We start from the raw sequence: 14,770 nt of genomic DNA on the forward strand, positions 1-14,770 counted from the left end.
TGACGCTAAGAGATCACCTCTTCTGCTCTAGAGGCCGATGGTTTTCTGAGGAAAGCAACCCCTCCCCCAGGCTTATGACAGTGAGAAGGACCAATGTGACCTCTTACCTTTCCTATGGTCACTCAGTAAAATCAGGAAGGAGTTACTAAAGGTCTGTTATGTCCCTTGCACCAATAACTGGCTAACCCAGCCCCAGCTACACCAACGTGAGCTATTAGATCCAGAAGGCGGGACACCGGCCCAGTACCTCGAGCCTACTCATTTTTGTCACAGGCCGACAGGACGTGCCGGTAGGAGACTCAGGGGGCACAGGGTGAGGACACAAGTTCTTAGAGAGTCCCCCCAAAATCCCATGGCTGAGTCCTGCTTCCACGAGAGCGTGGGAGAACCTTCCAGAAGCAGAGCCCACATTGGAGGATACATTTGGCTGTACTGAAACGCAGGCCTTTCCTGAGCGTGGGACATCACTTTGTAACCGCCACGGAAAGCCACACCCAGCATCAGGAGAGGCAGCCCCATCCTCTGGCTACATTAGAAGGGAGACAGCCTTTGTCTCCTGCCACCAAGGAGTGTGAGGCCACAAGAGGTCTTGGTGGCTTGTTGCCGGCGCCCTGGGTGTTTCCCCGGGAGACGCGGCCCCTGGGGCCTTCCCGGGCCACCAAGAAGCTGCCTTCACCGTGAGAGATGGAGATGCGGCCCATGCTTGTTCTCGGCCAGTCCCTGTGGTCCTGAGTCTGAGTCCCAAGGCAGAGAGGGGAAGGGGCCCGTCTGTGGAAGACCTGACACAGGAGTGCTCATTGTATCGCGGGACCGCCCAGATGCTGGTGATGACTCAGACCTCCCAGAGGAAACCTGACACCAAACCCCGCACGCAAACACGGACAAACGCGGAGGAGCTCTGTCTGAAGTGAAGGGTGCAGAGGGGCAGATGCTGTGGGCTGCATCGTGTCCCTACACCTCTTCGGTTGAAGCCAGGCCCCCAGGGCCTCAGGATGTGACTGTATCTGGAGACGGGGTCTTTATGGAGATGCTAATGAGGCCACGGCTGGACCTGATCCAATCTGGCTGGCGTCCCCAGAAGGAGAGGGGGTCAGGACAGTAGACACGATGAGGGGGCGGGGCCTGCATGCCCGGGAGAGACCCCAGGAGAAGCTGGCCCTGTCCATGCCCGGACCTCGGGCTCCCCACCTCTAGCACGTTAGACAATAAACTTCCAGTGTGTCGGCCCCCGCCCCAGCCACGGTGTTTGTTATGGTAGCCGGACACCCCCTCCACAGGAGACCCCTGATCTAAGCCCGTTCCTCCTTTGGGAAGTAAGTGCAGACTCAGGCCCGAGGATCCAAGGGCATCTCGGGTGGCCCAGCCTGTGGCAGAGCCAATGGTGGTCCTGACGGCTGAGCCCTGGACTCCTTTCTTCCTGCGGTGCCATGATGGGGCATCCCAGCTGTGGTTCCGTCCTTCCTGGCCGCGGGCGGGATGTCGTGCAGAGCCGGGAAGCATGGGGAAGCCTGCCCCTGCCCCTCCCACCAGAAGTGGGTCCTGGAAAGATGCATGTAAAATTCGGATTCACTTTATGCTGAGGTGCGTTTGCACACATGATGCTCATCATTTTCCTTTCCAGCCAGGGTGAAGTTCTAATGCTTGTCTCGCTGATGACCCTAATGACTGACCCTGAACAGTGCGTTTTCTTTGTGAGAAGAACACAGGGACAGAGAGCCACACAGTCTGACACAAGTGCCCAGACTGTAGAAGGGGCCCCCGCCTCCTCCTGTGTCCAGGGTTCATGGTGGGAGGGAGCGGGAATCACACACAGTGGACCTTCCGTTGGGCCAGTTTGGCTCCGCATTGTGTCTCCTTTCTCGAAAAACCATCAGGCACTTATCAGCCACGTGAAGGGACACTGCCTGCTGTCCACACGTGGTTTCGTGAGAAGCAGGTTCTAACAGCTACGATCCCTGAGCCCCCACGCTGGGAAGGAAAAGAGAGGGACAGAGACCGCGCCTGATGCCTGCTTCCCTTAGGAGCTTGGAGCCCAGGCCTGACGCCAGGGCGTTACTCCCCGGTCACCCCCTGCCACCCAGTCTTTGCACCTGACCCAGGTGTGCTAGTCTGCTCTGGCTGCGTAACCAAGACCGCAGAGCAGGCACCTGGAACAGCACCCAGCTACCGTGTCCCGTCTTAGAAGCGGAGAGGCCGGGATCCAGGCGAGGGCAAGGCTGGGTCCTCCCTCCCCTGAGCATGCAGACGCCGTCTCTTCGCCATGCCCTCACGTGGCCGTCTCTGTGTGTCTGGGTCCTGACCTCCTCCTGGACTGGGGGCCCCCAGCGACCTCATTCTACGTCTGTACCCCTCACGCACACAGTTCTGGCTGAGGGCGCTGCCGCAGGCCCGGAAAAGGCTCCCAGTGCTGGCTCTCTGGCTCCCATGAGCAGAGCCGAAACACAGGGTCTGCTCCTGCCTTGCACACGAATGCCAGACGTGGGTTGTGTCCTATAAAGGTGCCACATGAAGCCAGTGTGCTTGGAGCTCTCGGTGGGGGCTCCCAGCAGCCCCCCACGGTCTGCAGGGTGGTGGACTGGCTGAGGGAACAGTTGGCCCGGTGGCCCTGCACGCAGTAGGTGTTCTGGAAGTGGGGTTGGGGAGGGGTCACTGTCCCGCTGCACCGGGTGCCATGTCGCTTCTGGTTTCTATCGTGGCCGGAGGGGGACTTCGCCTACTTTCTCCCTGGTAACCGGCACACGGCCACCAGGGTAACCACACAGGCCCCCACTGAGTGTCTGCTTCAGAACCGGGGAGATGACCACGGGCGGCCCATGGACCTGTCGCACCAGCTGTGATCGGAACCAGGGACCCAATTCCGTCATCCGACGTGGATGTCGTGATGTTAGTTTTTTTGCATCTCAGTTACTCCTCGGATACCCTAGGGCTGTCCTTCCCTGACAGGCTGTGGCTGTGCATCTGCACTTCCTTTTGGGAAAGGATCAGCGAGGCTGGTTATCTGTCTTGGGGACGGCCGTGTCACAGAACCCCTCCCACCCCCAGGCAACCCACCAGCTCTGGGGCTGAGCACTCGCTCGGCTCTGAGTCGAGACTGTACAGCCACATTCCATTTGGCAGCTGATATCGGCCTTGGGCTCACTTGCTCTCGATGGCTTTTGGTGACAAAGGCCAGGCAGTGTCTGCGCAGGCTGCTCCCAAGGGAGCTCCACCGTGTGCTGGCCACCACTGCACACCCATGGCCAAGGCCGTCTGGCTGTCACTCACAGCTTGTTGAGCGCCGGGGTCGCTGTCCAGCTTGTTTCTGACAGGTGATGTCACAGGTCATGGCTCTCCTGCGATCCCGCCCTCCCCACCGGTACCACGGGCCCCGGTTCCATGGGTCTGAGACCCTCCGTGATGTGGGTGCCCCTGCACGCTGCACTCTTACTGCTCTGGTGACGCGTGTCCTCCGGGTCCCCTGTGCCATGCGGTCCGTTGGCGGCTTCTTGGACCCTGTGTGCAGGTTCACCCCCCACGCCCGCTTCTCTGAGTCTGCTCACCTGTGCTCAGTGCCAGCAGGCCCCTGCATCTCGCCTGCCACAGGCTGTCATCTTCTGCCGGCATCGAAGGCCCATCCAGGCAGACATCGGGCCACGCCGGACATCCTTTTCAGACGAGTCCCAACAGCCCGTACCACCTTCCGTCTCCCGTCTCCTGCCCTCCGCTGACCGACCCCGTTGAGACCCACCCCCGGCCCACTGTCCTCATTCTGGTAGGCCCATCAGGCTCTCCGGCCCTTCTGAGAAATGCCCAGCTCTGGCTATGGTTCACGGTCCACACATCAGGGGAGGTGGGGCAAGGACACGTGTCACCTCCCAGGACCCCTGCCTCACTGAGATCTGCAACTAGCTTCTCGGCAGTGGGAAGTTGTCCCCTTAGCAAAGACGGCTTCTGGATGGCCAGAGGGTGTGGGGACATTCACCCAGATGCCCTCCTGGGGTCACAGTCCCACCTGGGCCAGCAGGGCCCTGACGTAGCATCGTGCTTGCTGTGACTGAGATGGGGCACCTTTCTGGTTTCGCCATGGGTACTCTGCCATCTTGAGCCTGATTTTCAGGGGGCAGGGTCCCTGCCCCCTCCTGCCAGGGGTGCGTGTCTGATGTCTGGCCTTGGGAGTCGGCTGACTGGTCCCTGGTTTGCCTGGATTTTCCAGGTCTGGTACTGAAAGTCCGGGTTCCTGGAAAGCCCCGCCCCTGGCCAGCAGGACAGCCCGTCTACCGTCTTGGGTTGGGTCTCCCCAGGACCGATGGACACCAGGATCTGGGGGCAAGTTGTTGTTAGGGAGTGAGGCCAGGCCGCTCTGGGGGGAGGCGGGGAGAAGGTGCTAAGGGCCGTGAAAGGTGAGCCATGGAGCGGTTTGTGCCGGCCAGGAGGCGGCTGCGTGCTCTCTACAGTTGTACCCTTGACCGTCCCCGAGAGAGAGACGGCCCTTCCCAAGGTGCTGGTGCGCTATGTTCCGAGGCTGTTGGGGCTCCACTGAACAAGTTCCACAGTGGAGGGGGGTCCCCGAGGTGGGTGGGGGAGACCACAGGCTGTCCCGCTGGCGGTAGGCGACCCAACAGGCACTCACAGCATCTGCTGTCAGAGCACAGACGTTGGGGGAGAGAGCCGCTCAGAACTCACATGAACACCTTTGGGTGCTTGGAAGGGCTCCTGGGTCCTCCTCCGCCGGGTGCCTGCAGGAGCCCTCAGAAAGCGGTCGCCTGCTAGGTCTCCTTGGTGACCCGGGACACTGGCACCCTGACCCTGTACTGTGTGTGGGATGAGAATTATCATTCCTGCGAAAAGGTTTGTCACATGAAATTAAGTGGGAGACTAAAGAGGAAGCTGCCCGTAACCCCTGCCCCGAGTAGAGCGGAAAACCCCCAGGACAGATGCCCCCCCAGGCACCCCTGCTTCCTGGATGAAGCCCTCCAGGGTCAGGAAATGTGCCGAGTGTGCAAGCCCCACCACTCACTGCAGAACGCACAGGTGTCACTCAGGAAGCATTTATGCAGCGCTTGCTGTGTGCCCGGTCCCAGGCAAGGTGGTGGAAGTATAGTGAGGTGCTAACAGATGAAGTCCCTTCCCTTCTGGGGCTTAGTGTCTGACCAGGGACGGATACTTAAAACACCGAAGTGTGGGGTGCGAAGCTGGACGAGGTGTTAGGACACACCAGGCAAACGCCAGGTGCGTGAACACGCTCTTCGCTTCCACCTGACTCTTCTGATCCAGGCCCAGAGACTCTGAGGCACCCTCCCAGGTCACACAAGGAGTAGCTGTGTTAACATGCGTTTTACTTTTAAATAACAGCTTTATGAAGATGCAATTCACCTGCCACTTAATTCACCTACTTAAAGTGTACAGTTCAGTGAGGTTTAGCGTATGCACAGCTGCGCAGCCCTGGACCGCTGAACCCTTCCCTGCCAATCCCTGCGTCGGCCACTCCCAGTCCCCGGCCCCCACTCGCCCGCCACCTGCTCTGCGCGTGTGTCTGCCGTGGACAGTCTGTAGGAACGGGATCCTGCGATAGGCGGCCGGCACTCAGAATAACATTGTCAAGGTCCATCCACGTCGTAGCAGCTGTCAACCCTTTCCTTGTTTGTAAGACTTTGTGTTTTCTTGTTTTATTTTTATTTTTATATTTTTAACATTGATTTATTTTTGAGAGACAGAGAGAGACAGAGCATGAGCAGGGGNATTACGCAGAGTTCATGGTTGCCGTTAGCCTCACCCTTGGTGTTGTACTCTGTGGGTCTGGACAAACGCATAATGACAAGGGTATGATAGCCTTATCCCACAGCTTCACACCGGGCTGTCTCACTGTCCTAACCCCCTGAGCTCCCCACTTCCTAGCCCCAGGGCCTGACAAACCACCAGTCTTTTCCTGTCTCCACAGTTTTGTCTTTTCCCGAACGCCTTCTATTTGCATTTGCGCAGCGTGGGTCCTTTCTGAGTTGGCTTCCTTCACTTCGTCGTATGCATTGCAGGTTCCTCCGTGTCTTTTCATGGTTCTACGGCTCATTTCCTTTTAGTGCAGAATAATACCGCCTTGTCTGGATGGACCGCGGCTTATTTACCCATTCACTTTCTGCCGGACATCCTGGTTGCTTCCCAAGTTTGGGCGATTATGAGTAAACATGCTGTAAATATCGGTGTGCAGGACATAAATTCACAGCTCCTTTGAGTTAACGGCAGGCAGTGCAATTTCTGGGCCAAATGATAAGGGCACGTTTTGTTCTGTAACCATCCTTCTGAGTTCTGTCGATCACTGCAGAACTTCCCCACACCATGGCCACCTGCTGCTCCCGGGTGGCCCTGACGCACTTTGGAGAGACTTCAGATGGCTGGAGACCTCATGTGACCCCCGGCCATATGCCAGAGCAGTCACAGCAACAGGGACTTGGTGAGGGCCCCTCTCTAACATCCCCGCCAGCCCAACGACAGTCACGTCCCCTCCGGCTCTCCCTGGCCCGACTGAACACGGTGAGCTCCGTCACGTACACTCCCCGCCGGCCCTCCTCTCCCGGCTCCTCTGCCCTCCCGGTGGACCTCCCTGGGGCACCTTCCGAAGGGGCACGCGCAGGGGGGCCGTGGCATCCTGGCGTCGTGACCAGAGCAGAGGGTCAAGAGCTGACGGTGTCCCAAAGACAGACCAGGATGTGTCCCAGAGGCTGGCAGCAGCAGGAAGCAGTGACCTGTGGGGTGGGGGCAGCAGCACCCCTGGGGACCTGGTGCCGGGGACCCCGAGGGGCGCTTCAGCCCTGCCTGCACGGTCTGAGCCCGGCCAGAAGTCGGGGGCCAGTAGCCCGGGACCCACAGCCCATGGGGGCCACCTGTGGGTTTGCAGCTCAGCAACCAGACAACGGGGATCAATGAAGGCCACGTGGGAAGTGGATGGACCCCCGTGTCCCTGCAGGAAATAGCATAGGCTCCCATGCATCCCACTGTGGCAGGCACTGCACGGTGCCTGGGCGTGTGTCTGTGTGCATGCGTGTGTGCATACACGTGGTTCGTGTGCCCATGGGGGGGGAAGGGCTTAGGCTGGTCGAGGAACACCCCAGCGCATCTCGCAGACAGCAGAACCAGGCGTGGCGTGACTTCATCCTCCCACATCTGCGCAGAGGTGAGGCGATGACCAAGATGCCACCGTGCTTTCCCGTTCAAGCAGGAGGCATTAGGAGCAGTAATGAAAGTGTGGCCCCGTTTCCTCGTATTTTGGTGACAGCACCAGCTAATGTGATACTAAAATCCAGGAAGACCTTTGTTTCCGCGATTGCTGTCCACTTTTTTGCCCCATTTGGGGCTCAGCAGTTTTGCCGTATTTCATGGAGTGCCTCATGCCGGGAAAGGTGACATGGACACAAGTTGATGGCTCTACTCAGTGCCAGCCCCCACCGGGACCTGCGTCTCTGGCCTTTCATCCACCCCCGGAGAAAGAGCACAGAGGCCGTGTGGAGTCCAGGTCACAAACGGCGGGTCTGGACGTGAGCCTTACCTCCCCGTGGGCCCGAGATCATCGGGGTGGCCAGCTTGGGGACACAGACAGGCAGGGTACTGGGTCCTGGGGCGCCTGCCTGCCCCCGTGTCCCACCAAGCACAGGTGCCCATGAGGACCATCTGCTCCGATGCCACCTGGGAGGTCACTTAACACAGCACTGTCCTGAGGAGTCACATCCCGAACTCTGGGAGCAGACCTGCCTCCCTGCGCAGCACGGCTCTCCCCGTGTCGGGGGGGGGAGGGGTCCCCTCCTCGGCCCCCCTGACAGGAGGAGGCTTGGAGCCTGGTCTGCAGCAGCAGAACACCTCACCCCGGGGGCTCACCCAGCACGCTGTGATTTCCCAGTTCTGGAGGCTGGAGGTCCACCATCGAGGCGCCTGCAGATTCCGTGTCTGGTGAGACCTCGTTTCCCAGGTCACAGATGGCCTCTTCTCTCTGTGTCCTCACCTGGCAGGTGGGGAGGAAGCTCTCGGGGTCTCTCTCCTAAGGACACTAATATCGTCCAGGGGCCCCACCCCCGTGGCCCAGTGACCTCCCGCAGACCCCACCTTGGGGGTTAGGTTTCAACACAGGAATTTTGGGGCAACACAAACATTCAGGCGAGAGCCCTTGGGGACTAGTGGACTGCAGATGGAGGAGAAGGGGGTACTCCACCTTTCATACCTGGGCACACCATGGGCACGCCTGGGAGCATACCTGGGCACGCCTGGGAGCACATCTGGGCACACCTGAGGGCACACTGGGCACACCTGGGGGCCTATCTGGGCACACCTGGGAGCACACCTGAGGGCACACTGGGCACACCTGGGGGCCTATCTGGGCACACCTAGGAGCACATTGGCACAGTGAGGGCACACCTGGGGCACACTTGGGGCCACCTGCAGAAGACAGTAAGTGGTGACTTCTGACCTCTCACTACTCCTCTCCCACTGGTGTAAGAAGGTGGTCCTGCCACTCAGGCCTGGCTCAGCCACTACAGTTTACATGTTCAAACTCCATCTCCAACTGCACTGAGGGTCACCTATGAGGACAGCACTGTGCTTCTCAGGGCACAGAATAAACACACAAAAAAGCAGATGTGGGGCCCAGAAAGTGTGAGCAACCTGCTTAGAGTCACAACACTGTGAGCCCAGGCATCATGCCAGGCGGGTTCGGCCATCGTCCATCCAAAGTGCTGCTCTGTGGCCCGTTCCTCCCCCCTGCCCTCCCGCTCTAGGTTGAGTCCAGCCTTCCCCTTACAGCCAGTCCCATGGAATCGTGCCCTACCTAAAGGCACTCATGCAGGAGTCTCTGAGGTGCTAGTGTGGATGCAGGTGTGGATTTACCCTACCCAAAGTTGACTTTGGGAAGTCAAAGGCCAAGTCGAGGCGATAAAGTACATTTCAGCATTTAATAAAGCAGTAATGGATTGTTTCTCCATGTGAAATATGAAAAGTGGCCACAATCTGTCTTAAAGCAGTGCGTTATCTTCGTATCCCTGCCACCGATGGGGCGATCTCTTCCTAAAAACGATAATCTTTCTTCTTCTATTGAAAAGGGTAACCCCTATCAACAACAGGAAGATTAAAAATGGGCCAAAAACCTTAAGAGAAACCCCACCAAAGAAGAGATATAGGCGGCAGATGAGCGCAGGAAAAGAAACATCGGGAAAATATGGGTTCAGACAGCCTGAGAGGCCACCAGATGCCATGAGAATGACGGAGCCACAGAGCACCGAGAACGCACCAAGGGCCACCCGAGCAATGGCCCTGCTGGCCAGGGCTGCGGGGAAGGCGGCCGTGCTGCCTCGTCTGAGGCCGTCTGCCCTGCTCCTTGGAGAGCATGTGAGAGACAGCAGGTGCAGGGAACCTCGCTGTGGCTCTGAAGACAGATCCTTCAGTAGACCTCAGTGTCACAAGTCCCCTCCCCAGGTGCTTCCCCAACCGGGAAGGTGAACTCTCCTCACAGGAGGGGAGTCGAGGAGTCGGCCCCACACGCAGACAGATGTTGTCACAAACTGCCCCCTCCCGTCCAGTCTCCTAAGGACCAGCCCTCTCCCCTAACCCCGTCGGTCCCCTCTGAGATGCCTGCACTCCCTTCTGTCCCCTGTTAGGATGCCTATAAGCTCTCAAATCTCACTGCATTTTTTGGGCAATCACTTTGTGTCCCGCTGCCTCATGCACACATACCTTTGTCCGTTAATCTGCCTGATGTCAGTGTATTTATTTCATAGACGAGGTGGGGAGTCCGGGAGAGCAGGGAAAGGCTTTCCTCCACTGGAATGTGTAGTCTCCTAATGTCCAAATTTCTGGCCGGTGATGAGGAGGGAAGAGCTTTGAAGACAGAAATATCTGAATTAGAATTCTAGCTCTGAATTACCTGCTCTGACCTTGGGCAAATTATTGATCCCTCTAAGCCTTGGTATCTTTATCGATAAAACAGTGGTCATTTCTATGTTTCAGGGTGCCAGTGGAGATGAAATCAATGACATGATGTATGTAAAACATTCAACTTAGTGCCCAGCAAATAGTCACATATGGTAAGAGACTAGCCACAAATGAATTAGAAATTCGGCCGTAATCTGATATCATAAAACAGTCTATTCATCTACATGTGGGATCAAAGCCCATTGTTTTGGGGCCCCAGCTGTAAGCTCTCATGGGCAGAAGAATGTCTATAACTTAGAGCAGAAATGTTTCATTGTCCTTGAATTACAGACCAGCTGACCCAGTCCCTTTTCTAATAATTCAGTCTGTTTTAGACAAGAATCAAAGTTACATGCCATTTCCATCTCTCCCAAGGGTCTTATTGTCTTCATCTTGATTATGGTGTATCTCAAAACAACTTTAGCGAGAAGCAGGAGACGAGATGCATCTGTACATGTATGTGCACCTAGACACACAAGAGCTCCTTGCTTTAAACCCGGAAATGGCAATTCTGTCCTCAGTTCTGCTTAGAATAGTGGTCACAATGGAAGTTAGCAATTTGCCATGAGTAGGATGCATCTTGTGCTTCATGCTGGATTTCTGAAGCAGGGATGCCAGAGTAAAGCAGTGTGTGTCTGGCCTCAGCTCTGCTCCGCCTCCGATTTGCTGATCCGTTCTTGAAATCACTCAAGCTTCCTGACTTTAAGCTTCTTCATCCCAAATGTGGGGGAAAATAAAATTTCCCCTTTCTTTTTATTTTTTTAAGTTTATTTATTTACCTTGAGAGAGAGAGAGAGAAAGAGCACGAGAGGGAGAGGGAGAGAGAGAGAATCCCATGCAGGGTCCACACTGTCAGCAGGGCTCCATCCCACGAACTATGAAATCAGGACCTGAGCAGAAACCAATAGTCAGATGCTTAACCAACTGAGCCAGTCAGACACCCCCCAAAAACTTCCCCTTTAATTCAGAATGGTGCTGTTAGGGTCAAATAAAACAACATGCATGTCAAAGCACTTTGAAAACATTAAAACTATACAGATAGTAGGTGTTTTAGGTCTATTTGTGTACTTGAGGTATAAATTTAGTATTACAGGAAATAAACAAAGGCCAGAACTCTAATTCCTTGGCTCTCTGTCTTTTATCACACATATTATAAATGACATGAATACAATAACTTAGTTTTCCTATGGAAAGCTCGTATCAGGGCAATTACTTTAATAACTATTCCTCTAGGTGATTGTAAACCTCCCCCTTCAGAACCGCTCAGAGTCAATGCACTTGGTTGCTGCGGACTAGTAGAGGCTGATAAATGCAAGGCCTTCAATTTCAAAATCTCCCTCATTAAAATAATTCACGGGCTATTCGACAAGGTCTCTGTGTCTCTCCCGCTCTAAATGCTGCTAGAAATAAGAGAGAGAAGTCTCGTTTATTAAATCCCCACCCAGTGCCAGAAACCACACAGTTCATCTCACACATGGGACTAAGTATGTCCTTCGGAGAGGATGTCAGGACTCAGGCACCAAGTCACCTGCCCAGCCCCAACCCACATGAGGGACAGACCCCCGAGTCTAAGCCAGGTGTGCATCCTCGCAAAGCCCGCCCTGACCTCAAGCCTGGAAATAAGTCGATTATTAAAACAGCCACGTGTTTATGCCAGGTCATAGTGTTTGTGCAATGGGCCCCCACCCCAAATTCATATGTTGAAACCAAACTTCCAGCGTGATGCTGTCAGGATGTGGGAACTTCGGGAGGTGATGAGGTCATGCAGGCAGACCCTTCACAATGGGATCGGCGTCCTTCTAAGAGACCCCAGGGGGATTGTCAGCATGTGAGTCGGTGTGAGGACATGGGGAGAAATGGTAGCCTGCACCTCTCACCAGAGCCGGGCATGCACGGTCAGGGCTCCCCACCTCCAGAGCCGTGAGAAATCTATTTCTGTTGTTGGGAAGCTGCTCGGTGTGGGGTGTGCATTTTGTGGGAGCCCTGAGAGGCTCAGCCCCCTCATATTATTCGGTTTGCTCATCAAAGAGATCTGCGTCTCTCTTCCCCAGGACTATGATACATATGGAGCCATACGTTTCCCCAAATGGTCTGAAATAGAAGCACTTTTCCTCTTGTCCAAAAAATAATAATAATCCAGAAAATCCAATTTTATAAAATTAAATGGCTTGTTGATCCACCCTCCCCACCCCCCTGTCCCCGACACCAAAACCAAGCAGGACGGAAAATGTGACGGGAAATGTCGTGACGATGCTTTGCTGGGCCACCTTCCAGAATCTGGTTACAGAAAACAAGATCATTCACGTTTGATGTGAGAATTACCAGCCACAAAACTTGTGCAATCGCTGCCCATAGCCCGCACCCCTAAGGCGGAAAAGCACATGGGTTGTCTCGCTGTTTGGGGAACTGACTGACCACGGCCTGTGGACCTTGAGCCAGATCGGAGGCGGTGGTGAGCATGGGTCCATTGCCTCACCTGTACGGAAGTGCTTCCGGGCCCAGGTTCCTGGTGCGCACGCCCCGGGCCCGCACAGAGAGCCCGGAGAGAAAGACGGGACTTGAGAACCAACCAACTAGGTAAATGGCAGGTAGCTGCCTATGTCTTGGCTGCGTTCTGGGTTCTGATTTTATTTTCTGCGGTTGAACAGGAACGACCATTTCACCAGGGAGGGGGGGCCTGCTGAAAAGTTTCCCCAGGTTAAAAGCCAGGTTCTCTGGGGGCACCTGGGGAGCTCAGTCGGTTAAGTGTCCAACTTCAACTCAGGTCATGATGTCACAGTCTGTGGGTTCGAGCCCCAAGTCAGGCTCTGTGCTGACAGCTCAGAGGGTCTCTGAGGGTCTCTCTCTGCGCCTCCCCTGCTTTCACTCTGTCTCTCCCTCCCTCCAAATAAATAAACATTAAAAAAAAAAAAAAAAGCCAGGCTCTCTGTTGATAAACTGGGCTTTAGCTAAAGTGATCGCCACCAGCAATTTACTGTCTTTTGAACTTAAATTAAAACTTTGATACCTATTTCTTATGAAAAAGCCTCCACATAAAACATAATTACCCTAAAGAAGATGCACTGTTTCTCTATGGGGATTCACGACAACTTATTGTGTTCAATTTGCTGAGGAATGTGGGGATGAAATGTGGGGGGTAACCCCTGAAGAGAAACCACTGAGATAACTCTTAAGTAGAAGAGATGAAACAAAGTAGGAGGGAGGCAATTATCTGCGGCAGTTAAATATCGTAGATCTCTCAGATAGAAGCACAATGCTCTCGGTCAATTGAACTGGAGATCCATCAAAGAGAGCATTTTCCTTTCGCTTCTATTGAGGCTTCTCCTAATAAAATAATAATTTGCATTTCTATGGTGCCTTTCATCTCCTAGGACTTTATAGATGCTAAATTATTTAGCTTTATCATAACGGAGAGGTGAGTTTTTTCCATGCATTGATAAGTTACATGACCTCCCCAAGGGCACCGCTCCAAACAGATCGGGAAGAACAGCTTAGTCCTGCCCCTGGGGACATGCTGTTGCCTCCTTTTCTGTGCTGAAGCTCATTCGAGCACCGCACTCCCCCCACAGATGTTTCTTTTCAAACCCCAATTAGAATCACCCCCATTATTACGTGACATAAAGAATTATAGCCAAATAAATCCCTTTGGAAAGTAGCATGCACTAATGACGTACAGAATTTCCTCTCCCGGTTTCTTTCCACTGTTAGTGAAGGAGCCCCTACCCCACCCTGTCCCCTCCGGCGACACAAGGGTGGGCAGCGGGGAGAGAATCCGGAGCCTCGGGGGCTCCCTGCAGAGGGACGCCGTCCGGCATACCGCTGTCCTCGCCGAAGTTTGTTTCACTTATGAGAACAGTTCAGGGTTTGTGTATTCATTTTACAGCCTCTGTATGGAGAATAGAATATTAGTGCCAGACACGGTGTTGTACTCAATCTTCCCTGAACTCCGTCACCCCGGAGGGGGCCGAGGCAGGCTTGAGAGACAAGAAGGAAAAGGTTAGCATTCGGAAGGTGACAAAGGCTGAGGAAGAAGATACAACTGGGTGGGCATAAGGTCACAGAACTAGGGACAGAGGCCCCACGGGCGATCCACCCCGTCCCCCTCCGAACTGTAAGCTCTGTCTGAACAGGAAGACCAGAAACATTTGCTGACCCAGCCTCTCCCCCAGGAGATATCATGGGGTCTCTTCCAAGAGTGGTTTTCACTTAGACAATGTTTCTGAAGCACAAAAATGGACGCTTAGCGGGTGCATCCCAAATCTCATTTTCCTACAACGGTTTTGTTGTGAATGTGGCTTTTTGGTTGGAGCTCAAAAGGAGATGTCACAGTACCATCCGCTCGGTTGTCTGTTAACGAAAGTGAACCTGAGCCCATTGCCGCTTCTTGTGAGAAGGCGTGAGCCATACTGGGGACAAATGGCAGGCGTGAAATAAATCCAGTGTCCCCAGGGCCGTGGGACACTGGGTCAGTACCTGCTGCTGACGGGAAAGGAGTTGTGCCGGGGGTGTAATTGGGTACCGTGCCCAAAAATGCCTTCTCCCCCCATCGCTGTATCATCACCAAACACTGAGCACAGCAAACCAAAAATCAGAAGAGAGAGAAACACAAATCAAAGCAGCCCTTAGCTCCTGCTTCCTGCCTTCATGCCTACCCACCCCCTTATTAGGATGGCCTGGGTCCCGAAAGTGAGCAGGGTGGTGGGGAGGGGAGCACACTGAATGGCGGGCACAGGAAAGAGCTTTTCCTGGAACCAGAAATCGCTCCTGGTAACGCAGCTTCGCAGGCCGGACAGACGTGCTTTAGAGGCAACGTTGTGGATGTGTTTGCATGCGCTCTTCACACTAG

Source organism: Crocuta crocuta, unplaced genomic scaffold, assembly GCF_008692635.1.
Source record: "Crocuta crocuta isolate KB4526 unplaced genomic scaffold, BGI_CrCroc_1.0 scaffold32, whole genome shotgun sequence".
Taxonomy (NCBI): Eukaryota; Metazoa; Chordata; class Mammalia; order Carnivora; family Hyaenidae; genus Crocuta; species Crocuta crocuta.